Here is a 27,527-nt window from a genome sequence, read left to right on the forward strand (position 1 = left end):
GTGCTTCTTTTTGGACAATATGTTATTTCCCCCCCCCCCTAAATGGATGTTTTGGAGGGAGGCAAGGGTGAAAATGGTGAAATGTCTATCACAGCATCACAATGTAAACTTTTTCTGCTTTTCACTGGTGTTGTGAAGTCACGGGAATGTGTCTGAGAGTTTGCATCATGGCATCACAATTTATTTTTGGCATTCTGATAAAATCTTCAGGTTCAACAGAATGCCCTTGGCTTACTATTTTTTCTCTCCCCCAGGAGGTCAAAGCTATATGCACAGTATTTTCCACATATTCATTTGGGGTTGTTTTTTTTTATAGAAGCTCTTGTTCTTTTGAATTCTCTGACAATTTGGAAACTAGGAGAAAGACAATAGAAATGTCTATTATATCCTTTTTGTGATCATGTACATGAAATATTAAGTTTGGAAGGATACTCATTTTCTATCTGACAGTGATATAGTGAAAAACGTGTAGGTGTATATGCTTGGTGAATAACATGGGATGAGTACCATCAACTTTGTTTTACTGTCCTCTAGTCTAATTAAAATCAAATCAAATTGGATCTTAGAAAGCCCTGGGAAAAAGTAGTGAATTTCAATCTCCTAATTAGGCTAATAAGTATAAAACATTAAAACAAAGTTGATGGTACCAACCCCATGTTATTCACCAAACATATATACCTACAAGGTTTCCTTTATACCTGTGTCAGATATAAAATGAGTACTCTTCCAAACTTAATATTTTATGTATATGATCACAAATAGCATATAAAAGCCATTTCTATTGTCTTCTTCCTACTTTCCAAATAGCCAGAGAACTCAAAAAAACCAAGAGCTAGTCCTTTTTTAGTATTTCTATACAGCTATCTTCTCCATAACACAAACAGATTTAAAGCAGGGACTTCAAGTCTAGCCTTATACTATGGGGGAAAAAACCTATTAATTATTCTAAAACAAATATAGCAGTCTTTATTTTATAGTCAGCCACCACCACAGCTATTGCTGGAACATAAATAACAATTATATAGAATTGAAGCTTTTAAATACTTGGGAATTACCTTCCAAGCTTACTTTCCTCTGCTTCTTGGAGTGAACAAAAAAAAGTCATCACTGACTGCATCTGCAAGGTCGCTAATGTGATTCTGCATGTTGCTGAATCACTATTAATATCTACAAGGTTAAAGTAATGAGCCTCTTGCGTTCAGATTGTAGATCTGTACCTGCTGAGATTTAAGATCTCTCAAAGTCATTCAATCCAAGGTTTTAAGATCTATATCCAAATACATTTAACTCATTGCTAGACTTGTAATTTGGGCTGTCTTCTCTTATGGAGCAGAAGAACAAATAGCAGCTTAGATTTGAGTCCAAACTGATCTTTAAACCCTTCATGCTATTGGGGAGTGACCAACTGGTTTGAAGAAAGAAACTGAATTAGACCTTGGAAGTATAGTCTATCAACCTGCTGTCTACTTTCACAGGAAGTAGACAGAGCCAATTTGTAATTGAAGCAACATGTCTTGAATTCCAATCTTCATAATGATTGAAATTTCATATTTTGCATTATGATTTCAGTAAGGTCAGGGACCCCTTACTCTAGCTAGATATTTAATGAATATATTGTATTTGCTGTACTGGTGAGCCTCTTCCCTCCAATGTTATGGAAGTGACTTTTTAAATAATCAAGAGTTACACTCAATTATCATTTCTGCAGTTGTTATCTTAAGTGGCCAGAGACTTAAATGACTGTAGAAACAGCGCAACAGGGTAATTGTGGACTTATGACCTACCTGTGGACTTATTTTTAAAAAGTCTAGGGGGAAAAAGAGAAATCAGGGAAAATAACAGTTAAAAAGAAATATCTGCTGTGTTTGTGTTGAATTTTGAACTGATGACACTCTGCATTTATAATATAGCTACAAAAAAAACCCCTGAAAAAAAGACCTTGAAAATACAATAAAGGAATTTTTAATTTAAAGCAGATTGTTGTGCCTATGTATGTGCATATTTTGAAGCTTTAACTTTGTACATATAACTTTAACTTAACTTTGAACAGAGATGGAAAGTAATGCCCATTACTGCACCTATCTAAATACACATACAAAAAAAAAAAAGCTGGGAAAATAGCATCAGGAAAACTGTCCAGTGGGAGATCATGGTAATATGCAGTATGGATTTAATTGTTTTCAAGATGTTGCCAATAGCAATAGCACTGAAATGTATATACTCTCCATAGTGTGTTACAACACTCTCTGAGAAGTTTACAAATGTCAGCATATTGCCCCCAACAATCTGGGTCCTCAGACGGATGGGAGGCAGAGTCAACCTTGAGCCGGTCAGTATCGAACTCTTGGCAGTCGGCAGAAGTAGCCTGCAATACTGCATTCTAACCACTGCGCCACCACTACTCTTGCCAAATTATCTCAGTCCACATAGGTTTTTCTTATTCCATCTTGGTCTTAAACTGCTGAAAAGCATAATGTGGATATGCCCTTAGATACAAAACATATGTATGGAAAAAATAAAAAATAAAAAATTGAAAGTTTATTTGATGAGCCAGGATTCAGCCATTTTATATTTGTATTTTGTACCTTTTAAATAATGTATATCCATCGTTTAAGAGAAGACATGAGGTCACTTACTGGTAGACCACCCAAGTGAGTTGGCAGATTAGAATAATGACATTTACAAATGGCCTTGGCTATTGCTTCCTAATACCCACAAAGACTTCAAAATTTTTGCTGATGACCAGCACTACAGATTTTGCCTTGTTTACTGTCAGGAAACCATTTTTATATTCCCCTAAAGTCCACATCTGATTCAGCAATTCCACTTTGACAGAGTGCAGGTGCTCATTTGCCTCCGGTTCACCAAAGACTTGATTGTCTATGAAGATTCTCAGTCATCCAGGTAATGGTCGTCTCAAAGGTGTTTTTTCAAAAAGCAACTGGACTATGTTTTTTCCTTTGAGGAAGAAGAAGAGGTTTCACTTCTCATCCAAGAAGTTTCATCATTTCTGGCTGGATGATGGGGAGGGATGGAAGGATTAGTTCTGACAGGATGTTGAGGGTGGGTGGAAGGATTATATTTCTTTTTTTTAATCTGGAACTTTTTTTTTAATCTTGCTCCAAATTTTATGATGCGTTGATTCCTGATGGCCTGCCCGCTGTAATTCGCCCTCATTCTTCCTCCCAGACACGCTTCCCGGCAGAGAGGCTTCATCATCAATCCCATCATCCCCTACCCAAAGCTGTCTTCCTTTCTCGGCTACCCTCTCGATTTGTTGGACTACAATTCCTATTATATTATATTATATTTATTATATTATTATATTATATTATATTATATTATATTATATTATATTATATTATATTATATTATATTATATTATATTATATTATATTATATTATATTATATTATATTATATTATATTATAATATAATATTATATTATATTATATTATATTATATTATATTATATTATATTATATTATATTATATTATATTATATTATATTATATTATATTATATTATATTATATATTTCTTTGCAGTCATCTGGTCGTTAGCATTCTCTCTGAGGCCACTTGGGGGGGGTTCATCTTTGCTTTCAGGGTCACCTGAATCAGAGTGCAAATGGGGTGTGGAATCTTCATGGAACTGTTGAAAGGACTATAGACAAGAGATAGATGGTGTCTTAGACCTGATTGTTTTGTAAAGACAGAACATTACTATCTTTGCTTTGTTTTGCAGATTTACTTTGCAGAAGTAAATCTCACTAATCAAAAACCTTACTGGAAGCTAAGAGAAACTGGATTCCCTTAGCAAGTACAGTGATCCACTTAATAACCATAGCAAAAGTGGCCCTAAAATCAGGTCCAGTCACTCATCTAATGACCAAATCGCTTAGAGATCAAAATTCTGGTCCCAATTGTGATCATAAGTCAAAGACTACCTGTTTAGCTTATGCTGCTGAAGAAAAGCCCTTTCTCTTGCTTTGCTAAACTATTCCCAATGTCTTTCTTCCCTACAGAATAAAATCTGGAAAAGAACACAATGTCTTATGTGTTCTGATTGGGCTTGGGTATACCAGCGTTCCTGAGAGAGCATGTTTTATAAACAAAAAACTGGAATAAAATTCATCCATTTTTCCCAACTCACCTTTGGAACAAAGACCAAAACAAAGCAAAGAAGAAACACCCACCATTTAATATAAGATTGTAAATATTTTCCAGTAAATCAACGTTTGTCTACAGGGTTTGATTTGCAATACACCCCTTTGCCATGCAAGTTAACCACTTAATCAAGCGGCCAACAAATTTGTGTAAATAAGAATAGAGGGTTAGGAAAGGTTACTAATATATTGTTTCAGAGGCTCCAGGTATTTTAAAGAAAAGAAAATCTGGTTGAAAAAAACAGCTCTAAGTGAAATGCTGAACATCCCTGAAAGCTTTTGAATTCTATGCTAAAAGTGCATCCTGATTATTCTGAGAGTTTCAGAAAGCTGTTAAACATTGACAAGAATTGTGCAGTGCAAAGAGTACAGAGAAACATCAGGAGAAAACACTACAATGAGATATGTCAAAACACTACCTAATATTTTGCTTTCTTTTTCATTTGTTGCATTTTGCGGCAATAGGAATTTTACTGCTACTTTTGGATGAATTTATTTTTTGGTTCCAAAGAAATTTCCCTGTATTTAGAATCCACTTAAAAAATTAATCACAGCTAATTGCATGGTTATGCAAGCTTACAAAAGCAAAATAAACAAATAAGTACAACTTATTGTACTTGCAACTAACCAGCAAATCATACATGCACGTACAGAAGCTGACATAAGACCTGATTAGAAAATTAAACTGAGCTTGAGAAGCGATGTTCTCAATTCAAATGTGGCAAGCTATTTAGCTGGCTGCAGGAGATTCAGATTAAAGTTCTACAGAACATATCCTGCCAGATTAATTTTATCTCATTTTTTTTAAATCAGGTAACTTCTACTTTAATGGAAGTTATTTTAATATCTTAATTTCAGCAAAGCACTTTGCAAAGTACCATATGACATTTTGATTAGCAATCTAGTTGAATGTGGACTGCATGGCATAACAATTAAGTGGATAGATAAATGGCTTGCAAATTGTAGAAGAGTATTGAGGGGAATACCATACATTTAGTTCTAGGTTATACAGCTTTCAATATTTTTTTAATTACTCACTTGGATGAATAAGTAGACCAAATGCTTATCAAATTTAAAGATTAAAATAAAATGGGATAGTAAATACTGTTGCATATGTTTAAAAATGATTTCAAAGATATGTTTTGAAACTCACGGTGAGTGCTTTTTTAAAGCAGCCACATCTTTGAGTTTATCTGGAAAAAAATTTGTTTTTAATGAGTCAACTCATTAAATCAATTCTATTTATTTCTGGTTGGTTTTAATAGAGTCAAAGCTTGGACAATACTCAGTTATCTACAGATAATAACCAATACAAGACCCAAATTATCTTGACTCATTAGCAAAATTGAACAGAGACAAAGTTCTACACTTACAGAACAATAAAAAAATGCATTGATGTAACATGGGAGATAAGTGGCTTGGCAAACTGTCTACAAAAAAGTCTTCAGAATAGTAGTTGGTTGCAAAATAAATATGAGTTGGCAGCATGATAGAACTGCAAAAAAAAAGTCTAACGTAGGCAACATTAATAAGTATAGTTTTCAAATCTCAGAAAATGGCTTTTTGTGCATTAATTAGAACCAATCCTAAGTACAGGCTGAAGATTATTTTTTAAAAAAAATTAAAGAAATGGGATAAAATTCAGAGAAAGTCTCTTCTTCCTCCTTGAATCAAGGTCCTATTGAAGACCTTGAGAAGGTCTTATATTTAGCCTTTAAAAGAGAAAACTGGGAAGGGGCAGATGATATCATTCTTTAAATACTCAAAAGAATGTAAAAACAGATTGAAAGTCAAGACCTTTTTTTAATATCAAGATGCAAGGTATGAAATAATGATTTAACTTCCAAACAAGTAAGGGCAGTTCAATGGTGGGATAAATTAACCCAAGAGATGGTAGGCCTCTCTTACTGAGTAGGTTGAAACAAAAGCCGAGTAGCATTTGTCAAGAATGTCTTAGTTTAGGTTTCTGCAGAAAACTTTTACTGCTTGATTTTTTTCCCTGTCATGTTAATTTTTAATAGAAATTCTTACTGTGTTTCCACGAAAGTAAGGCCTACCCCGAAAATAAGCCCTAGCTTGATTTTTTAGGGGATGGGCCTAACATAAGCCCTACACCAAAAATAAGCCCTAGTTTTGGGGTGAGGCACACACTTAAAAATCAAGCTAGGGTGGGAGTAGGGATGTGGAACTGCCCTACGTGCCCCACACCCACTTACCTTGCAGCCAGAGCTTTCCTCATCGGCTCACTTCTTTTGCGCTGCATTTCTGTGCTTCTTAAATTGGCCATTACTTGGAAGGATGTTTTACAGTACTAAGTCAATTAATAATGTAATCATTTTTAAGTAACTTTTTGGACGACTAGGTTACAAGAATGATCTATAATGTTATTTCTTTTTGACGGGGAAACAATCCATGCAATTTTAAATAAGCTACTTTTAGATACTGGTTGCTATTCATTCAATATTAGAGAAAATATTAGAACAAATAAGAACAAATATTTCTTTTTAAATATGGGGATGGGGGTTTTGGCTACTAAATTTTTAGAAACTATAATATATTAGCATCCAGTGTTTTGTTAAATAAATAAGGTGGAAATAAACTTTCATAATTACCAGAAATCTAAAATGCAATATGATTAGTGATCAGATAGAGTGTACCTTCTTATAGAAGTGACATATTTCTTAAGATTGTGCTAATATTTATAGTCTGCATTAGTCTGTATGCTGAGAGCTTTACAAGCTTAAAATGCTATTGAAATTTACTATTTCTTTTATAATGAGATGAGAGCCTGTTATGAATCCTTGACTACCTTCTCAGTGTAGAAATGTATCTTTCTGGTTTGAAGGCTGCCCTGTAACTTTCCGCACTGGAAAGGTATAGAATATAACAAGTATTTGAATACTGTCAAGATGAAAATTGCTTGTAGCTGGGGAGTCTGTTCTATTATTATTTCTTACCATGAAACTTCTATCTATCTATCTATCTATCTATCTATCTATCTATCTATCTATCTATCTATCTATCTATCTATCTATCTATCTATCTATCTATCTATCTATCTATCTATCTATCTATCTATCTATCTATCTTCAAGATTTCAACAAAATATATAACAGCAAATCGAACAGCAATAGTACTGATATACTAAAACTGGAAAGATATTTTCACTAGGGAGAAGCTGACAAATCAGCTAGAACAGTGGTGGCAAACCTATGGCACGGGTGCCAGAGGCGGCACTCAGAGCCCTCTCTGTGAGCATCCGCACCATTGCCCCAGTCCTAGGCCTTCAGCAGGGTTTTATAAAACCTTTTCGCTTTAGGTCTCCGCCGCCGTGTGCAAAAAAAAAAAAAGGTTCAATAAGTGAATTTCAACTTCTCGCGGGGAAAAAAAAGATCTCGCAAAGTTGGAATTGATCGATTGAACTTTTTAATCCCACCCAGTCTGCCGTTACCATGGCAGCCATGCCCAAACAATGTGCCACGCCCACCCAATTGGCCACACCCACCCGGCACTTGACGATGCATAAGTGGGTTTTGGGTTGCAGTTTGGGCACTCAGTCTCTAAAAGGTTCGCCATCACTGAGCTAGAATATCATTCAGAGAGCTGTGTTTTAATGGTTCATCCAACCATTATTAACCAGACAGGAGATTACAAAAAATCCAGATAGGAAAACCATTGTATATAACATTGTATCAACCAGTTGTGCTGATACTACACCCATAAAAATAGTCCTAAGTCCTGACCAAACAAACCAAAGAGTCAAAGCCAATAGCTAGTGAAACTACTACACACAAATGAATTAACAGCATACAAACCCATGCATTGAACAGATGAGTATGTAAATAACTTTATTTACTTTACAGTACTACAGTACTTTACAACTTGAAAAACTTCAACCATTCAGATTAGTATCATGGCTACTACTCATGTGTGCCATTTAAATCTACAAATAAATAAACATAAGAGGATAAGTTTAAGCACAACAATTTCTGTATCAATCAATTTCTATATCAATTTCTGTTTTATAATCATAAACCTTTGAACTGATATGAAAGCTTTTCAGCCAGAATTAAGATTGTGCATCCTTTGCCTCTATTTTATTTCAGTTCTTTATTTTATACCACATATATGCCAACCTTCTCATTGGTAATTGGCACAATAAAATCAATGCAGTTTAACAATAAAATCAGCTTAAAATTATAGGATTGCATACTCATCTAAGAACTAAAAATATAATACTCTAACCTGCAACATAAAGTAATATTTCATTGGAGCTCATTGAGTTTGCATAGAAAAGAAATGAACAAATCATTGTGCTTTGAAGATGCCCCATACTCTTCAATATCTTCATAAATGACTTAGATGAGGGAATAAAAGGGGATCTCATCAAATTTGCAGATGACACTAAGCTGGCAGGAATACCCAACACCCTAGAAGACAAGCTCAGAATCCAAAATGATCTTGACAGACTTGAACAATGGGTCCTATCTAACAAAATGATATTTAATGTGGAGAAAAGCAAGGTTTTACACCTGGGCAGGAAAAAACCAAAGGTACAAGAACACATTAGGCGAAACCTGGCTCAAAAACAATAACTGTGAGAGGGACCTTGGAGTCCTAGTGGATGACCATTTAAACATGAGTCCACAGTGCACAACAGCAGCCAAAAAAGTTAACACAATCCTTGGTTGTATAAACAGAGGCATAGAATCAAAATCATGTGAAGTATTAGTACCGGCCATATCTGGAATACTGCATCCAGTTTTGGACACCATATTACAAAAAAGATGTTGAGACTTTGAAAAAAAGTGCAAAGAAGAGCAACTAAGATGATTAAAGGCCTGGAGACTAAAACACGTGAAAGAATGTTTGCAGGATTTGGAACTGGCCAGTCTAGAGAAAAGAAGGACTGGTGGGGACATGATAGCAGTATTCCAGTATTTGAGAGGCTGCCACAAGGAGGAGGGGGTCAATTTATTTTCCAAAGCACCAGAAGGAAAGACAAGAAACAACGGATGGAAATTAACCAAGGAGAGAAGCAACCTGGAATTAAGGAGAAACTTCCAAACAGTGAGGACAATTAACCAGTGGAACAGCTTGCCTTCAGACATTGTGAGTGCTTCATCACTTGAGGCTTTTAAGAAGAGACTGGACAACCATTTATCTGAAATTATATAGGGACTCCTGCTTGAGTAGGGGGCTGGAGTAGAAGACATCCAAGATCCCTTCCAGCTCTATTCTGATTGATTGATTGATATGCAATGATATTTTGCCCTCTCTATCTCGCCCTCTCTCTCTCTGGTTACATAAAATTTTCCTTCTTTCTATAAGCTACACTTTCTAATCATCACATTCATAAATCATCAGTTTATATAAAAGTCCATAAGGGATTTCCAGTTGATATTTCTCTAAGCTAACAAGTTAATGTTGCTATCTCTCCTAGATCCACCATCTTTACCAGTCATTCCTCCACTGTGGATGTTTCATATCTTTTCATTTTTGCATATGTAGTTGTCTCGCAGCTGTGATCATATATAAAATTAATCTGCCACAGCTTTTTTCTAGTTACCTGTCCATAAATCGTAACAAAAAATGTTGTGGTTTCAGTTAAATCTTAGTTTTTAAAATTCTTTGTATCAGTGTGTATATTTGAGTCCAATATTTTCTAGTTTTTTTTACAACTCCATCAAGCATGATAAAATGACTCTTCACGTTGTCCATATTTTCAACATAAATTTAAAGTCTCTTCATACATTCTAGATACTTCATATACCAATGTACATTATTTCATGAACATTCTCTTTTGGATTAAATAACATGATGTAATTCTAATCCTTTCAACCATATGTTTTCCCACTGCTATGTCCAAAATTCTTAGCCCATTTTATCGTACATATAGAGGGTGAACAGGAGAAATCTGTTCTTCTTTTCCCTAGGAATGCTCTTTCAATAGAAGCAATTTTAAGATCCTGTTCATTATTATTAAGTTTAATAAAACATTTATTCTGGGATGTATATAATTCAGTAATAAATAAAAGATATATTAGCAGCAAGAAGATGAAGTTTTACTATTTCTTATGCATAGATAGAATAAATATTACATGTGAAAACTATCTTTTATTTTTGCCAATCTATTCTTCTGCCCTCTGTGGCTTGGTTATTCTAGATAGGAATAAGCATGATGCTACTGTGATTGTTGTTAGCCCAAAGTCTTCACTGCTTTCCACCTATAAGAAATCATTGATTTAGAGCAGAGGTCCACAACCCCTGGGCTGTGGCCCACTACCGAGCTGCGGCCTGTTTGAAACTGGGCTGCGCGAATGATGGGAGGACACTTGAGCAGAGGGCACTTGTGCTCATGCACAAAGCTCCACTTATATAAGTGGAAGGCGCTCACAAGAGTGGAGCTTCACGCACGAGCACAAGCTCCCTCTGCTCAAGCATCTGCTGCTCATACCAAGGGAGCTGTCTGCATGCGCGGGCACCTGCCACTTACACGCCTCCCCTGCACCAAGCTGGGCCGCCAAGGTGGAAATTTTGGTGACCGCTGATTATCCACAATGGGGGCAAGGAGTATAGAAAGGCATGGGCTTCAATGCATTGATATGTCCACTATCTTGGCCCCCTTAACATATTGACAAGGGCCCTGCCCTACTCCTCCATATCTTTTTCAAAACTTTAGTGTTCTAAAAAAGTTAATTTCCTTTAGAAGAGAAGGTATCACTTAGCCAAGTTCATGTGGAGCTATACAAAACCCTTGAGGCTACCAAGGAATTAGAAGGCTATAGGAAAGAGTGAAGGCAATGATAAACTATTTCCATATTGTTGCTATGAGAAGTACAGTGGTTCCTTAGTATTCATCGTTAATTGGTTCCAGGAGGCAGGAGGAGTACTAAAAATGACAAGTTCCAAACAAACCACTTCACTAATGCATCACCCTTTGTTTTGCCTGGAAAAGAGAGCAAATAATGAGGCAACAGACACTGACAATTCTAGCTTGTGCATCGAGTATCAAACAAACAACAAGTACTGGTACAAAATGTTCACGTCAAAATGTGTCGAGTACCAAATTCAATGAGTTTCAAAGAAGTCAAGCACCAAGGTATGACTGAACATAGATGTATCCATAGCATCACCACTAGTTGAATTCAACTTCAAGATTCTCTCCTGGATACAGATAATTTTTATACAGTATAATTGTTTAGGTCTTGTTCTTATTAATCCAATACTTTGATAATGAACTATAATGCTGTATGCATTCTATTATTGATTCTAAGGAGTTATTTGGGTGTATAAATGTACATACATAATCATATCTTTTATTTTGTTTTTAATTTGACAATCTGATTCCTCACATTTTATTTTCTTGTCATATATTCTTTTCCAATGGTTTTAATGATAATAGAAATAAAGGAGGAAAAAGGGGGCAATCTTGTTATGTTTCTTCATTATAGTACATTCTGGTTTAAAAAAAATCCATTTCAACCATCGATTGCTCTTTTTTTGTAGATACACTCATGCAAAAATGTTCACCTACAATTAATCTTTTTCAAAATCATAAATATAAAAGGCCATTTCAAGGGTTTTCTTTGCAGCTAGGAAAATTATAGCCACTTTCTTATTTTTCTGATTTATATTACTAGTAGTACTTAAAGTATATCTGATTTTTGTGTGTGTATGTACAGTACCTTTGAGATAGTGTTGACTCTTGATGACTGCCTGGACAAATCACTGCTATATTCTAGAAGTGGTTTGTCATTGTCTCCTTCTTAGGGCTGAGAAAGAATGACTGGTCCAAAGCCACTCAACTGGTTTGTGCCTAAGATGAGATTAGAACTTTAGCCTGGTGCCTTAACTACTGCACCAAGATGGCTGTCATATCTAATAATATCTATCTCTTTTGGATAAGGATCTGTAAAAACCTATAATCTACAGTATATTTAGTAGCAAAATTAATTTATAGCACTTTAGATGGGTCATATAGCTCCCTCTTTATCAATAAAAAAACAATGTACAGTTTCCTTCCAAAAAAAGTAAGTACTTGATACTGTTGAGTCTCATCCATTGTGTGAATTAATGATTTAATCAGAATTTTCTGGGCTTACAATATATTGCAGAATATCCATCTGTCCTAGAATATTTTTTTTATTGCTTTACAAAATATGTTTGGCAAAGTTCTTTTTCTTAAAAATGTAATTTACTTTTATTAAATCCAGTTGTTTAAATATTATTTCAATCTTTTCTTCTAAATCTGGAAATGGATTCTGCTGTGTGTTACTATTCAGTTCATTCATCAGTTTATTGACTTGTCAAAGTTTTGTTATGTATCACTTCAAATTTCTATAATGTCCATCACATTTTTAAAAACTAGAGTCCTATTAAAGCCAAGATTTCAAAAATGCTTTTTGATGCTGATGTCATTTGCAAGGGAGTGATTACCTATTGAAGGACAGTTTAATAATCCAAATTTTATAGTGATAATTGTCTCTGCACAAATACTCCATTCCGCCTCAATATCTTCCTTAAATAAAACCTCAGAGAATCCACTTTAATGCTTTGATTATGTCATGCCACATGCAGCCATTAATAGCCTGCTAAATCAAAACTATTGCAGCAGTTGTCACCAACCACAGCGTGTCTATAAAGAAGGCCCATTACTTAGGTACGTAATTTGAGTTTATTACAACTTTATTGCTTAGCTGTCAGAAAAGTGATGTGCCAAAGAAATATTTAACAAGGAAGGTGCATGCAAGCGTAGCTATGGATGCAAAGAAACAAGCTGACATGGCTGTAAACTTATGGTAACTATTATGCCTTGACGTTTAAGGTAATTTTGACAGGTTACCTTATGGTTTTATTGCACCATAGCTAATGACAGAACATCGGGCTTATGTCATAACCGTTGTACTTCATAAAACAATAAATGATTGGTATTTCAAAACATTTCTATGACAGGGAATTGATAAAGAGATTGATTAACTATGTTGGAACTTCCTCCAATTCAACATTTCAAAAGAATTCAATCGGTAAAATGATATTCTGGTATAATTTTTTTTCTTCCACAGGGATGAATAGCAAATGTTTCTTTATATGTTAGAAAGTATGTTTGTCCTCAAAAGCCTGTAGCCTGTAGTTTGACCACCAGTAACAATCAAAAAAGTTACTTGCCTACTGGCACAATTAAAAAAGTGGCAAGGCACCAGAAATGAATATGATTCTATCTGAACTCATAAAGTCAAACGTTAAGTGGTGGGTTCCAGGATTAGCCACCTTATTCACTTATATTAATCAGAATGCTAGGATCCCAGAGGAGTGTGTGTGTGTGTGGGGGGGTATTATATTTGCACCTTTATATCAGAAAGGGACAGAAATAATCTAGTTAAATGCTAACCATTACACACAATATCTATTAATTAAATATGTGGGTCACAGAAGAGAAACCTCTCTGATCCCGAACAAGCAGATTTTCAAGCAGGCATATCAACAACTGATCACTGGCTGGTGCTAAAATGTATTGCCAATAAATGTCTCTACATGCAATCTCTATGTAGCATTGGCTTTTGAACAGTTTTTGATTCAGATTCAAGGAATAAACTATGTGCTTTCCTCCATAAATAATAATCTTCTGTTTCTAATCTATAGTACTATGAGAAAATAGTCCTAAGAGTAAGATCACTCAACAAGAGAGCTTTCTAAATATATCAAGGCATCTAGAGGTATGAATGTTATTAGCCTCATTGTTATTCAATATTTATAGACATTCCTTATTTAAAATATTTCTTTCCACAGAAATTCATGGCTCTGATTAGCTGATAGAAGAATCCCAATATTGATTAATTGGGAGATGCCCTGAAAAGCTGGCAAGTGAAGATGAGTACTTAACTGTAATAACAACATTACAGGCACCCCAAAGTGGATGGCCTATTCATCCCTGAGGCTAGAAATAGGAGTTTCAAGCACTGAATTTCAAATTGTTTACTTTACTACCACTATTGTTACTGGGCAAGTGCACAGATACCTGGCAATTAAACTGTGAGAAAAAAATTAATACATATGAACTTTCATTTGAATTCCCAAAGCATATAGGCCATGAGGATACTGTGAGTATAGTTAACTCACAATCAATCAAAAAACATATATTTTATATTTCATATTATAAAATATAAAAATTTACTTTTTGGCCTGTTTACTCTTAGGTCTGTTTTCTCATCCAGGGTATAGATTAGGTGATGATTTATGAAGGACTATATTAAAATATAAAATAATCTCATGGATTATACATGTCCCGGGATAATGTTGCAGGATCCAATCTGGGTCGGTCACCAAAACCAGAGGTTTAGTCTTCCGAGCTTTCGGACTCGTGCTGGAGCCCCATCTTCAGAAGAAGTTCCCTGTGGATTGGCTCTGGTCCCGGTGACCGACTCAGATTGGATCCTGTATAAAATAATCTTCCAGAAAGAGTTGTTACAAGCCCTAGATTCTTATCACAAATTAACAGAAGAGCCCGCCTACAGCGCCTGCTAAATATCTATAATTTATAGATATTTATAATTTAGCTTCCAACAAATTCAGATGGGCTTTCTTTGGAAACACATTAATTCCTTTCCTTCTGCCATAACATAAGACAAATACCACAAAATCCTGAAAGAATCTGCCCATGTGGAGAAAGAGACATAGAATCTAGGGCACTCATTTATTCATTTATCAGATCAATTTATGTAGCTACCCAACTTATGTACATCTGATGTACATATCTCTGAGCACAATAAAGTTTAAACAATAACCCGCAAAACAATATATCAAAATAACCAAACAGCAACAACAACAGCAATCTTTTAAAAACCATATATCTAATATAATGAAGAGAAGGACTAGGAGTGACATGATAGCAGTCTTCCAATATTTGAGGGGTGACACAGAGAAGTGGGGGGTCTATTCTCCAAAGTACCTAAGGGCAGGGCAAGAAGTAACTGGTGGAAGATTATCAAAGAGAGACCCAAGATTATCAAAGAGAGACAGAAATTTCCTTTCAGTAAGAACAATTAATTAGTGGAACGGCTTGACTCCTGAAGTTATGGGTGCTCCATCACAGGAGGTTTTTAAGAAGAGATTTTTGACAGCCATTTTGAGTAGGGGTTGGACTAGAAGGGACCCCTACTCCCTTCCAACTCTGTATACAGCTAGTCTTCGACTTACAACCACAATGGAGCCCAAACTTTATGTTGTTCGGTGAGACATTTGTTGAGTGAGTTTTGTGCCATTTTATGACCTATCTTGCCACAGTTGTTGAGTGAGTCACTGCAGTTATTAAGTAACATGATTGTTAAGTGAATCTGGCTTCCTCGGTGACTTTCCTTGTCAGAAGGTCGCAAAAGGGAAATCACATGACCCCGGAACACTGCAACCGTCATAAATATGAGTCAGTTGCCAAATATCTGAATTTTGATCACATGGCCATGGCGGATGCTGCAATGGTCATAAGTGTGAAAATAAATGGTCGTAAGTCACTTTTTTTAGCGCTGTTGTAACTTCGAATGGTCACTGAACAAATTGTTGTAAGTTGAGGACTACCTACATTTGAATAATCTAAACACATATTTCTAAGCTGCTTTCTCTATGACCAAGACAAGAGCTGTAGAATTTCTCCATTAGGAAACTAAAAGAGAAATCTACAAAATCATCTCTCTCTCTTTTTTTTTTTTACTGAGGAATGATTACCCTTATGTTACAGCTCAAGTGACATGATTTTGCTCAATTATCCAAAATCTTAAGAACTTTATAGACAACAGGTAGCAGTAGGTCTAAATAGCTAAAACATTTATACATTTATTATTCTTAAGTGGATAGCTTATTTCAACTTTCTTAATTCTATTACATTGGTCCTACCTTTTGAAGGGTTAAGATTAACTTTACAACTTTATATGTTCTTTGCTACCAATGTTGGTTTTGGTATGTTCCATTTATGTACCATACTTCTCAAGAACCAAAACAATATGAACTGAAAATAAATACTATTTCACTGACTAAAATAAATATTACGATTAAAAGTATGCTAGAACAGATAAGGTTTATTCTCTTTTTGTGAAATTGTTTATTAAAATCTTGCTGCTGCAACAACAATCCAGTTAGAAAGAGAGGGGGTGTTATAAAACAAAAGTGTTTGTGTGTGTGTGTGTGTGTGTGTGTGTGTGTTCAAGGGTGGATGTCTATGTATATGGGTGTGCATGCATAAACTACATTGATCTGTCTTCAGAAATTAAAGAAACCCGAAGAAACTTTTTCAGTCCCAAGAGCTGAGAATCTGTCAAAGTCTTTTTGATTAATGAAATTACTAAATGACCTGGCCCAGATGCTATGATTGATTTGGTATGTCCTCGGCAGCGATGAGGCCACAGACCCGTTGCTTTTTGAAGAATTGAGGGCAATGTAGTATCTAAGCAGATAATTAAAGAGAAGGTAGAAGAAAATCTCAATCAGAGTCTAAGTGAACATGAGGCACAAATGATTTTAGGGCTCTTTCTGAGGCAGTGAAAAACTGAGGATCTGTCATGCCAAAATGAACTCCTGTTGATCAGCAGGCAGGAGTAATGATGCAAATCTGTTCTGGATGAAGTAGCATTTCTTAAAGAAGCTCTTCTGGAAGGTCAAGTGATCAATACTTCTTTACCTGAAGAACTGTATGACTATAATTAATTTATGCTCTAACTAATTCTTGTTTAGATTATTGTAAAGCAAGCATACTGTAGCATGTATACCATATAGGTCTAACCTTGAACGTGTTTGGAAATCACAATTGGAGTAATTGTTTAGAAGCACAAACCTTAAGCACTTTGAGTACATATTGCCTCCTTTCGGATGGATTTGCCGGAAATTGAGATGCTTGGCCAATGACACCTAACAAGCGAAGTCAATGGGGAAGCCAGATTCACTTAAACAACTGGGTTACTAACTTAACAACTGCAGTGATTCACTTAACAACTGTGGCAAGAAAGGTTGTAAAATGGGGCAAAGCTCACTTAACAAATGTCTCACTTAGCAAACAGAAATTCTGGGCTCAATTGCAGTCATAAGTCGAGAACTACCTGTATACTTCTCAACCATGAGAAGTCAGGCAGGTAAATTCCCCCAAACCCCCAGGACCCAATTTGTGAACTTTCTCCAGGGGGCGGTGAGGTTTGCTCCTTCTTTACTTTATTTCAGTTGTTTTACTTGGTTTTATGGAGAGTTCTAATAAAAAAAGAATGTGTACTACTATTTTCATATATCTCATTTTGGTTGACTTTCCTGGTTTGATTACTTGAGTGTAATAAATTCCAGAATTCCAGAATTCATTGTCTGTCTTGTCACTTTTTGGTAAAGATAAGTGACGCAGGAATCTTCTATATCAAGCCCAGAATCCTAACATTTAAATGTTACCTATAGCACAAACCAATACATATTATTTGCTATATGAATGATGATCTTACATTCTAAGGGAAAAAAACCCCTCAAATATTGCCTTCTGTTCTGTTCTCAGTGCCATACTCAAACACTGTAGGATATGAAGCCATAGGTATTATAGCAGTGGAACTAAGCAAAGTATTATTTACACATATATTCCAGCCTTTCCTACCTGATCCTCTGCAAATAAACTGAGTTCCCATCAGTGCACTGCCATTTCTAGCTGGCAATTCTGGAAATAGTAATTCTAGCTTGTCCCGAGTGACCTGGAAAACAGATTGGTGAATTCTGTACTTCAGGATTCAACACACATGTTGAACCATATTTAGTAGACAGAACACTTTGATATAGTAGACAGTACACCTGCCTCCAGAAGCGGTGAATGCTCCAACACTGGAAGTTTTTAAGAAGAAATTGGACAGCCATTTGTCCGAAATGGTATAGGGTTACCTGCCTGAGCAGGGGGTTGGACTTGATGACCTCCAAGGTCCCTTCCAACTTTACTACTACTACTACTACTACTACTACTACTACTACTACTACTACTACTACTACTACTATTATTATTATTATTATTATTATTATTATTATTATTATTATAGAAATACAAAGTTGTAAATTAGCAGAATTCTGTTGCTGGTTTTATTTAGCCCATTTCTGTTCTATAACTGTTTGTTTTTGTGTCTAATATCATTTAGAATATGCATATTTGGTAAGTTTCAAATTAAAATAAGAGTTCAATGAATCTCACCCTAATCCTGCTATTTTTGTCCTATTGTTTTTGTCCAATCTGATCAACCATGATACTCCATATCATTAGATAGAAATGGATAATATAGTCTCAAAGCAAAGACAAAATAAAATAACAACAATAAGTTAGGACACAAATGGAAGGTTTTCAGCGGTATAAATCATAATAAGGGAACTTATTAATTCGTGTGCTGATTAATATCAAAAAGCATTAATGTCAACAGAGGTCATTAAAGTATATCACTATGAAGCCAAATGAAGGAGATATGAAGGATACTGAACATCACATGCACAATGCAGGTAGAAAATAATTCCCTTCACAATCTGAAGCTAGGTTGTCAGTGGAAAATCTCTGCTGCAGGATATCAGCAGTGTGACAGCCAACGTTGCAGCACATTTTCTGTTTCTCATACGCAATAAAAGACAACACAATGCAGGTTTTCCATCCGGGAAATAATATTCTCTTCACTTTTTTGACATCTAAGATACTAGCAATCTCTACCTAAATTAATAGGTACTTGCTTTTCCTTCTTTTTCCTCCCTTAAAAAAATAATGTGATCACTTTGAGAAAAAGATTGGTACTTAAAAAAAAAATATTAAACTCAGCCTAACTCTTCTATCCTAATGGAAAAATATCACAATAACCAGGAAAAACTGCCATATAATAACAGACCTCTGCGATGTGTGGTGTAGCGAGATTCTTTTAAAAATTGTTCAGAAACTTCAGTTAGTTCATAACACAATTGTTAGGCTTTTTCTGATATCAGTAAGTGGAATTAACTGATTAAATTCATCATGGAGAAAATCTGCATGGTCACAAACAACTGACACAGACTTCATGGCACACACACAATCAATCAATCAATCAATCAATCAATTCTTTATCATCGCTGGTTATATTTAATAATTTTCTAAGATGGTTTGGGGCTTGGGCCCACCTTCAAGAAAGGAAAAAAAACAGACCCAAGAAATTACAGATCAATCAGTCTAACATTAATACCTGGGACAATCCTGGAAAAGATAATAAAAAAACAGATATGTGAACAACCAGAAGTTATAACTGGTAGCCAGCATGGGTTTGTTAAAAACAGATCATGCCAAACCAATCTTATTTCATTTTTTGATAAAGTGACCAAATTAGTAGACCAGCGAAATGCTATGGACATAATATACTTAGATTTCAGTAAGGGTTAGGGTTACAAAGTAGACCACAATCTACTGCTTGGTAAGCTAGAAAAAAGTGGAATAGATAATATCTCCACCAGAAGGATTTGTAGCTGGCTGACAAATAGTACTCAACAAGTAGTCCTCAATACTACTACATCCACATGGAGAGAAGTAAGCAGTGGGGTACCACAAGGCTCTGTCTTAGGCCCAGTACTCTTCAATATTTTCATCAATGACTTAGATGAGGGAATTGAAGGGAAACTCATCAAATTTGCAGATGACACTAAACTGGCAGGAATAGCCAAAACCCCAGAAGACAAGCTCAGGAGTCAAAAAGATCTTAACAAACTGGAACAATGGGCCCTATCCAACAAAATGAGTTTTAATGTGGAGAAAAGCAAAGTTTTACATTTAGGCAGGAAAAATCAAAGATAGAAGTACAGATTAGGTGAGACCTGGCTCAAAAACAGTAACAGTGAGAGGGACCTTGGAGTCCTAGTGGACGATCACTTGACTATGAGCCAGAAATGTGCAGCAACAACCAAAAAAGCTAATACAATCCTGGGCATAGAATCAAGGTCACGCGAAGTATTAGTGCCGCTTTATAAAACCATAGTGAGACCACACCTGGAGTACTGCAACCAATTTTGATCACCATACTCCAAAACATATGAAGAATGGCTGCAGGACTTGGGTTTAGCTAGTCTTAAAAAAAGAAGAAATAGGAGAGACATGATAGCAGTATTCCAGTATTTGAGAGGCTTCCACAAAGAAGAGGGGGTCAAACCATTCTCCAAAGCACCAGAGGGCAGGACAAGAAACAATGGTTGGAAACTGATCAAAGAGAGAAGCAACCTGGAATTAAGGAGAAACTTCCTAACAGTGAGGACAATTAACCAGTGGAACAGGTTTTTAAGAAGAGACTGGACAGTCACTTGTCTGAGATGGTATAGGTTCTCCAGCTTGAGTGGAGGGCTGGACTAGAAGACCTCCAAAGTCCCTTCCAGCTCTATTCTATTCTATTCTATTCTATTCTATTCTATTCTATTCTATTCTATTCTATTCTATTCCAAAACTTCAAGTTCTGAAAAGGAGATTTATTGTAGAAATAAAACTGTTATAGAAGAATCCCACCAATAGTTTTGTATCAAATGCATGCTCTATTTATAGTGAAATCAAAGTCCCACTAACTGACATGATTGCACATGATTCTCCTATTCATCTTGTTTAATAGGATATTGAAGTGTCTTTCATCCATGGAGAAGGGACAGTTTCTACTTGACTCCTATTTTAGTAACAGGTTGCTGGCTTGGGATTGGCACTCACGTTAATCCAATGGTACACTGCACGTGAGTCAACACATGCCCTGAGGCCTACCTTCATTATTGTCAGAGGTGAGGAAAGTGAGAATTGAGCAGAAGAATCTTTTCAACAGTAATACCTTTGTTGGGAATTTTCTCTGCCTCATTTTCCACCCATCCAACTGCCTTTTGGATATAACCTATCTGCCTTGGCAATAGGCCAGTTCAGGATTACAAGAATGCTACTTCATTATTGTAAGGTATAACAATAGAATCTTGAAAGCCTGCTGGAATTTTCTTTCGTTCCCTATTTATTTATTTATGGGTAGCTTACATGGTAAGATAAAGGGCAATAAAAAAAATCATAAAAATTCCTGAACACCTAGAAAAATACCACATCCATTCAAAACCATACCAATGGTCCTGGGAGCAAAGGCAACTTTTCAACAACAATCAGAACACCATCACGATGGGAACTGCACAGATCTCTGGAGTCATGCTATTCCAGATGCCAGGCAATTGTTTGCTAAGAACGAATAGATGACAGTGTTTAATTGATAGACTCTGGAGAGCACCCACTATTACACCAAACAGACATAAGATGGACATAACATACCTCTTTCCCAGGACTGAGTTGTCTTGCAGTATCTGTTCCTGTACACACTTTTTTGGTAATCTATACAAACCTCTGCCCCATATGAATATCTATTTGTTGACGTAAGACTTAACTTTCCATTTGTCATCTCACTTTTTTAAAAATGCAGTGTTTTTTCAATGCTTTAGTTATTCTGTTTTAGTTATATAATTTTCTCTCCCTACTCATCTGTACTGAATTGACTTAAAAAAAATAGATGGCATCTCAACCTCCAAATTGCTACATTTTCATAAAGATGTTATATAGAACAGAAGGAATTCCATTGTATATACTTTCTATATATACTATGTCAGGGGTGTCAAACTCAATTTCACTGAGGCCCGCATCAGCATTGTGGTTGCCCTGGGGGGGACAGGTGGGTGTGGCCAGAGTGGGTGCAGCCTAATGGGTGGGCGTGGATGGAGTGGGTGTGGCCTACTGGGTGGGCGTGACCAGTTCTACATCATTCGCATCAAGGGTGCCTATGGGGGCCTGGGCAGGAGTGGGACAGATCTGAGGGTCTCTGGCAGAAGGGGATGGGGCCGGGGCAAGTGCCAAGGCATGGTCCACTGGGGCAAGTGACAAGATGGCCACCACAAAATTGTACATTGGCTCCCGGCTGGCCTGGGCCAGGGCCAAGGCAGCGGGGGCCGTTCCCTCACTGTTTCCAGGATGGCTTCGTGGGCTGCATGAAACCACTTCGCGGCCCGCATCCGGCCCCCGGGCCTTGTGTTTGACATGTCTGTACTATGTGATCTCCTTTAAGAATTTTAATGCAAGCAGCTTCATCATTGTATGAATATTATAAATTTTATCAGTTTCAGTCTATCGAAGAAAAAGACACTGACAAATTAGCATACACTAGAGGAGAATATTTACATACTTACTTACGTAATTACTTATTTCATCTATTCAAGTGATATAGCCACTGTTAACTTCATTCAGGAATATTCATACCAAAATTGCTTTTCCATCAAAACAGTATACAACTTCAGGACACATTATTTACAGTACAATCTTATAAAAATCTACTGAGAAGTATGAATTATTATTGTTATATTGCTTTACTACTGCTAAATGTGTAGAGAATTGCAAATTAAAGATCTGAATAAAACACATTTATTATCATTGGCTTAAGGTAGACTATACCTTTCTTTTTAAATGTCAGCTTACATACTCTTGTATCTGATGAGAAAAAACATGACAGAAAAAGAATAGAATCATGCATAAAGATGTGTGTATGGATTTTATATATAGAAAAATTTAAATAAAAAAATAGCATAATTGGAATAATCTTTAAAGATACTTAGTACAACGAAAATAAGATTTGTTATTTTCTTAGTTTAAATAGAAGTGTTTGTAGATAAGCATTCATTCATTCATTCACTTACTGAATCAATCAATCATAAATTTACAGGATTGCCTATCTCAGATACTTGACTTTGGTTGGCTATATTAAAAATAAAAAAGTACAAACACACACACACATAAACAACACACATAGCAGCTGGGAAAAATCATAGAAGCAATTACCAAACTTTCAACACAACCAAGAAAAGGGCTCTGTCATACACCTGGACCTCTGGCTTACATCTTGTTATGTACTTTTCTTAAAAATGTGTTATCTATATGCATTCTGCACCCTTGTCTTTGACCCTCGCCTATGAAATACTAATAAATACATTATTTCTATTTAGTTACATTAACTCACTGACAATCAGAGACATAATCCTTTTACCAACAGTTCAATCTATATTTTACCAAAGTAGAATGGTGGTTGTGGAAAACCAATTTTCTCACAATCAACTTCTTCTTGCAACAGTAATCAATTCAACTGTCAATCAGGGAGATTGCCTATGCCACAATTGCTAGCACTGCTACATTCAGGGATAACGCTAATGTTTGGGCAACCTTTAATTGTGATTGTTTGGACTGGTAGCATCTTGTGTTAAGTTGTGGTTTGTTTATCAATAATTTATTAAATAAACAAAGTCAGCAGAGTCCTACGTCTTATTTTTGTTTGTGGACGAATATGCTTTATCTACTCTAAAACTCGAGATGATAACGAAATTTAAAGATTCCTTTTTTTAAGTGCAGATCATTTTACGAGGATCTTTCGTCATTACATATAAAGAGTTTTACCACCCAGGTACTACTTAAACAGTTTTCTATAATAATACGTTACGTAGGTAAATTTAAATACCTTGATCTTACACCAAATTATGGGATTTGTAATATGGAATTCTCAATATGCTATACAGTATGCACTGCATTGTGATATTTAAATAAAATGTGAATTATCAAAATAATTAAACATGTCTTGGTGAAGAAAATAATATGAAATTGATTAGATGATTTGACATATATAGCATTGTAAAGGCATTACCACAAATATAACATTCTTAGAATCCTTGGCCACATCTTGAAAGAAATCTCTTATAGGAAAATTTCTCTTCTCTTTCTATTGATTGCATATCTAGAGTACTAGTTCCAATCCATATTGCTTATTGTCCCATTTATCTTCGCAGAAACCTCAGCTAGGGAAGCAAGTCTATCTGTAAATAGCAATAGAAGATTCCAGCACTTGTATCCTGTGAACCTTTAAAAAAAATAGATAAATAGTTTCTGGACAAGGGACAAAGTTAATGATTGCTGTTTATTTTGCTGGATTTTCTAATAGCTCAGATCTGCTACATTACCTAATACCTAATAGGGTTGTTTAGAAGCCTAAAACTGAATTTTTGGAAGGTCAAGCTTTTACATTATTATAAGATCAGGGCTTTTTTTTGTCATAGAACGCCCAGAACGGAGTTCCAGCACCTTTTTTGGATGGAACTTTGTAGGGTAGGCAAGGCAGGTTGTATGACGTGTGAGTTCCAGCATCTTTTTGGGTTTTTTTTACAAAAAAAAGCACTGTATAAGATGATAACAATGACAACAACGATAACGATGATGATGATGACCAACAAAGCTTTTGTGACTGTTAGTTACCTAGGATATCTGCAAAACTTGTTTTAAAGCAATTTGCAGGGTAATAGTAAATAAATGCAGCAGAGAATAACATGATAGACGACACAGCACTTCCATGGCCCTTGGAAGCTTATGACAATTAGAATATAAGTGGAGAGCTGCTTTTTCTCAGAAAGTCCTCTAGTACATGTAGTCCTTGAGTTACGAATGTAATGGGGCCTGCCCCATTCCATTTGTAACTCGAAGATTCGTAGGGGTGAATCTTGTACCTTGAACGCAATTCACTCCCAGCTTTTGCCCACGCATTCGCTAATTTAATGAGTGGACGAATAGGCGGCAAGTTAAGTGAACATGAGGTATCTCAGGGTGGGGAAGGCCATGGGGGGCTTAGTTATGGAACAGGCCATCTTCAGATCACCCAATACCTCCCCCTGAACCACTGAAATACCTCGTGCTCCCTCCCCTGGGGCCCCACAATTGCTCCCCCCCATTCTGCCGCACTGGGTCACTTACCTTGTGAAGATCTGTCTCTTCTTCAGCCTCTCTGTTTCTTTCTCTGGACCTCCGGGACCCAGAATGGACCTCCGGAAGAACGTGACCAGCACCCATGGCTTCTGTTCTGGGTCTCGGAGGCCTGGAGGAGGCCTCTCAGGGCCAGAACAGGCATCCAGAGGCCCACTGAAGCATCCCCCAGCATCCTTTCCGGGTGGCAGTGGCCCGGGAAAGGCCTCCGACGCCCAGATCGAGCCTCCGGAGCCCTGCTGAAGTGTCCCCTGGCATCATTTCTGGGCATCAGAGGCCTTTCCTGGGCTGCCGTCGCCTGGAAATGATGCTGGGGGATGCTTTAGCGGGGCTCCGGAGGCCCGATCTTCCCCTGGCTTCTGTTCTGTTCTCTGTTGCAAAGAACAGAGGCCTAAACTACCATGAGATCATGCGAGATCAGTAGCGTGAGGTCTCGCACCACTGATCTCACGTGATCTTGCGTTACTTTAGGCCTCTATTCTCTACAAATGCACCAAAGGAAGCAGCGAAACAGCCAAGAAAGTGGAGGATCTCTCAGTGAGTATCCATAGGCCTAGTGCCCAGGGAGACCCAGGGGGGAGGGAGGGAATAGCCAGGGTGAATGTTGCAATGCCACTGCAGTTGTTCTTTAGGGTGAATGACTGCCGTGGTGTGGCAACATTCGTAATTTGGGGACTTTTTCATAAACACTAGGGAGCACTTAGCACATAACTTTGAATGTTCACTAAGGCAGGGGTCCCCAACCATTGGGGGCCACGGCATGTCCACAACCGGTCCACACAAACAAGCAAAGTTCCATCTGTGGGATGCAGGCAGCAAACAAAACCATGACAAAATTGACAAAAATCAATTGAAGTCATAGCAGCAGAAACACATTCTAGTGTCACAACCCCTTTTCTCTATTCTATAAATGATAATAATTTAAACTGGCGGGGGACAGCTTTAAATCAGCTACCTTTTTATTAGGTTCTTTATGAAGTTCTAATACTGTTTCCTTAGGAAGATTTACTAATTTGCTTTTAACATTGCCATTGATATTTCTTAATGATATGCTTTTTTATGGCTGTGTTTTATTCTATTGCATTTTTATTGTAAGCACTTCACTATTATTTTACTAGAAGAGCAGGTTAGAGAAATAAAGAAACTGAATAATGCTTCTGGATTTAAAGGGAATCTTACCTAAGAGAAAGAGCAGGAAATTCTGGCTAAGGAAATGGAATAAAGTGTGAATTGTCTCCTCTATAGCAGCACAATTTTATTTTAGATTAAGTTTGTTTTAAAGATTTGCGGGAGGGGGGATACATTCTGATCTGCATGCATTACATGCAGAGATATAATTTGTCATGATGAAAAACGAATGACATTTCCTTCTGCTGAGGCCATTTGAATTCATCACATATTTTGACAAGTACATACTTCTGAAGACAGCACTTGCCAAAAGATGTCAATGTAGCTTAGCAGATCTTTTCTCCAGAGATATGAAAATAGTAATTTAATGAAAAGTTCAAAAAGAGAACATCAAGGAGGAAAAGCCCTAAAATTTAAAATGCAAGAGACTGATTTTTTCTTTCTGTTTGCTTTGAAGAAGTAAGAGCTGTTTTTAGGCTATTTTTTTCCTTTTTGCAACAGTTATAATAATGATTCTGTGAATTGGATTTCTTTCTTTCTTTCTTTCTTTCTTTCTTTCTTTCTTTCTTTCTTTCTTTCTTTCTTTTCAGTACTATGAAATCTACGGGACTTCACTTGAAATAATTCTTCGATCGGAACGTCGACTTTTTATTAACTAAAATCTCCTATTTTAAACCATCTGTTTATATTTTTTATAAGGTAGACATCGTGTCTTTACATGTATATCAAGTGTTACAAGCCAAGGCTAACAAGAGAAATGGCAAGAAGGAGATTATTTATTTACTTATCAAATTTTGAAACCACCCAGCCCCACCCCACAGAAAGACAGATAAAACCCTGCTTAGACACTGCTCTCATGGGGAACAACTTAGGAAAATCATGAGGAGGAGCTGTAATTAAGTATGAATTTCTAAAAAATTATTTCGTTTAAATTTCCATGCAAATTCACTGTCTGCTAATTTCCCAAATCTACATGAACCTAGAAAATTGTATCCTCCTCATTGCAAATTGCAATTTAAAAAAAATACACACACACACACACACATACAGCCACACACACTCTAAAGGTGTGCCCATAAGTGGGAAAAAATTGCTTGAAAAGTACAAGGATATACATGGTAGATGGGTAGGTAGGAACGTAGATATCTGCAACTCTAAGGGAAAGTTCACAAAATATGCCCCAAACAGGATTAAAATTGGTTTTATTATACTGTAAGTTGGCTTTCAGCTATGTTTAGGTAAATTTGCTGACCTGCTACCAAGAAAATTATTTGTTTTATGATACTTGGAAAAATAGAATCAAAGGAATAATTTAGCTCCCATTGTGAAGTGAATCATACTGAATCTGTACCAAATTCTAAAGTGCAGGTTGCTCTACAGTTATCCTTAAAATTTGGCAACTTTCTCAACTTCCTTGCAATATTATGCAACATATGGTTTAAAACGT

General features: G+C 36.3%; 1 protein-coding gene across 1 annotated transcript in view; it reads right to left on the minus strand.

The window, feature by feature from the left end:
* Positions 1–27,527, minus strand: part of LOC107286305 (pro-neuregulin-2, membrane-bound isoform) — a gene marked incomplete at its 3' end in the record, with an annotated part of 462,740 nt that overhangs the window by 270,755 nt on the left and 164,458 nt on the right. The window lies entirely within an intron of this gene.

This window comes from Protobothrops mucrosquamatus, unplaced genomic scaffold (genome assembly GCF_001527695.2).
Source record: "Protobothrops mucrosquamatus isolate PMUCROS unplaced genomic scaffold, P.Mucros_1.0 scaffold270, whole genome shotgun sequence".
Classification (NCBI taxonomy): Eukaryota; Metazoa; Chordata; class Lepidosauria; order Squamata; family Viperidae; genus Protobothrops; species Protobothrops mucrosquamatus.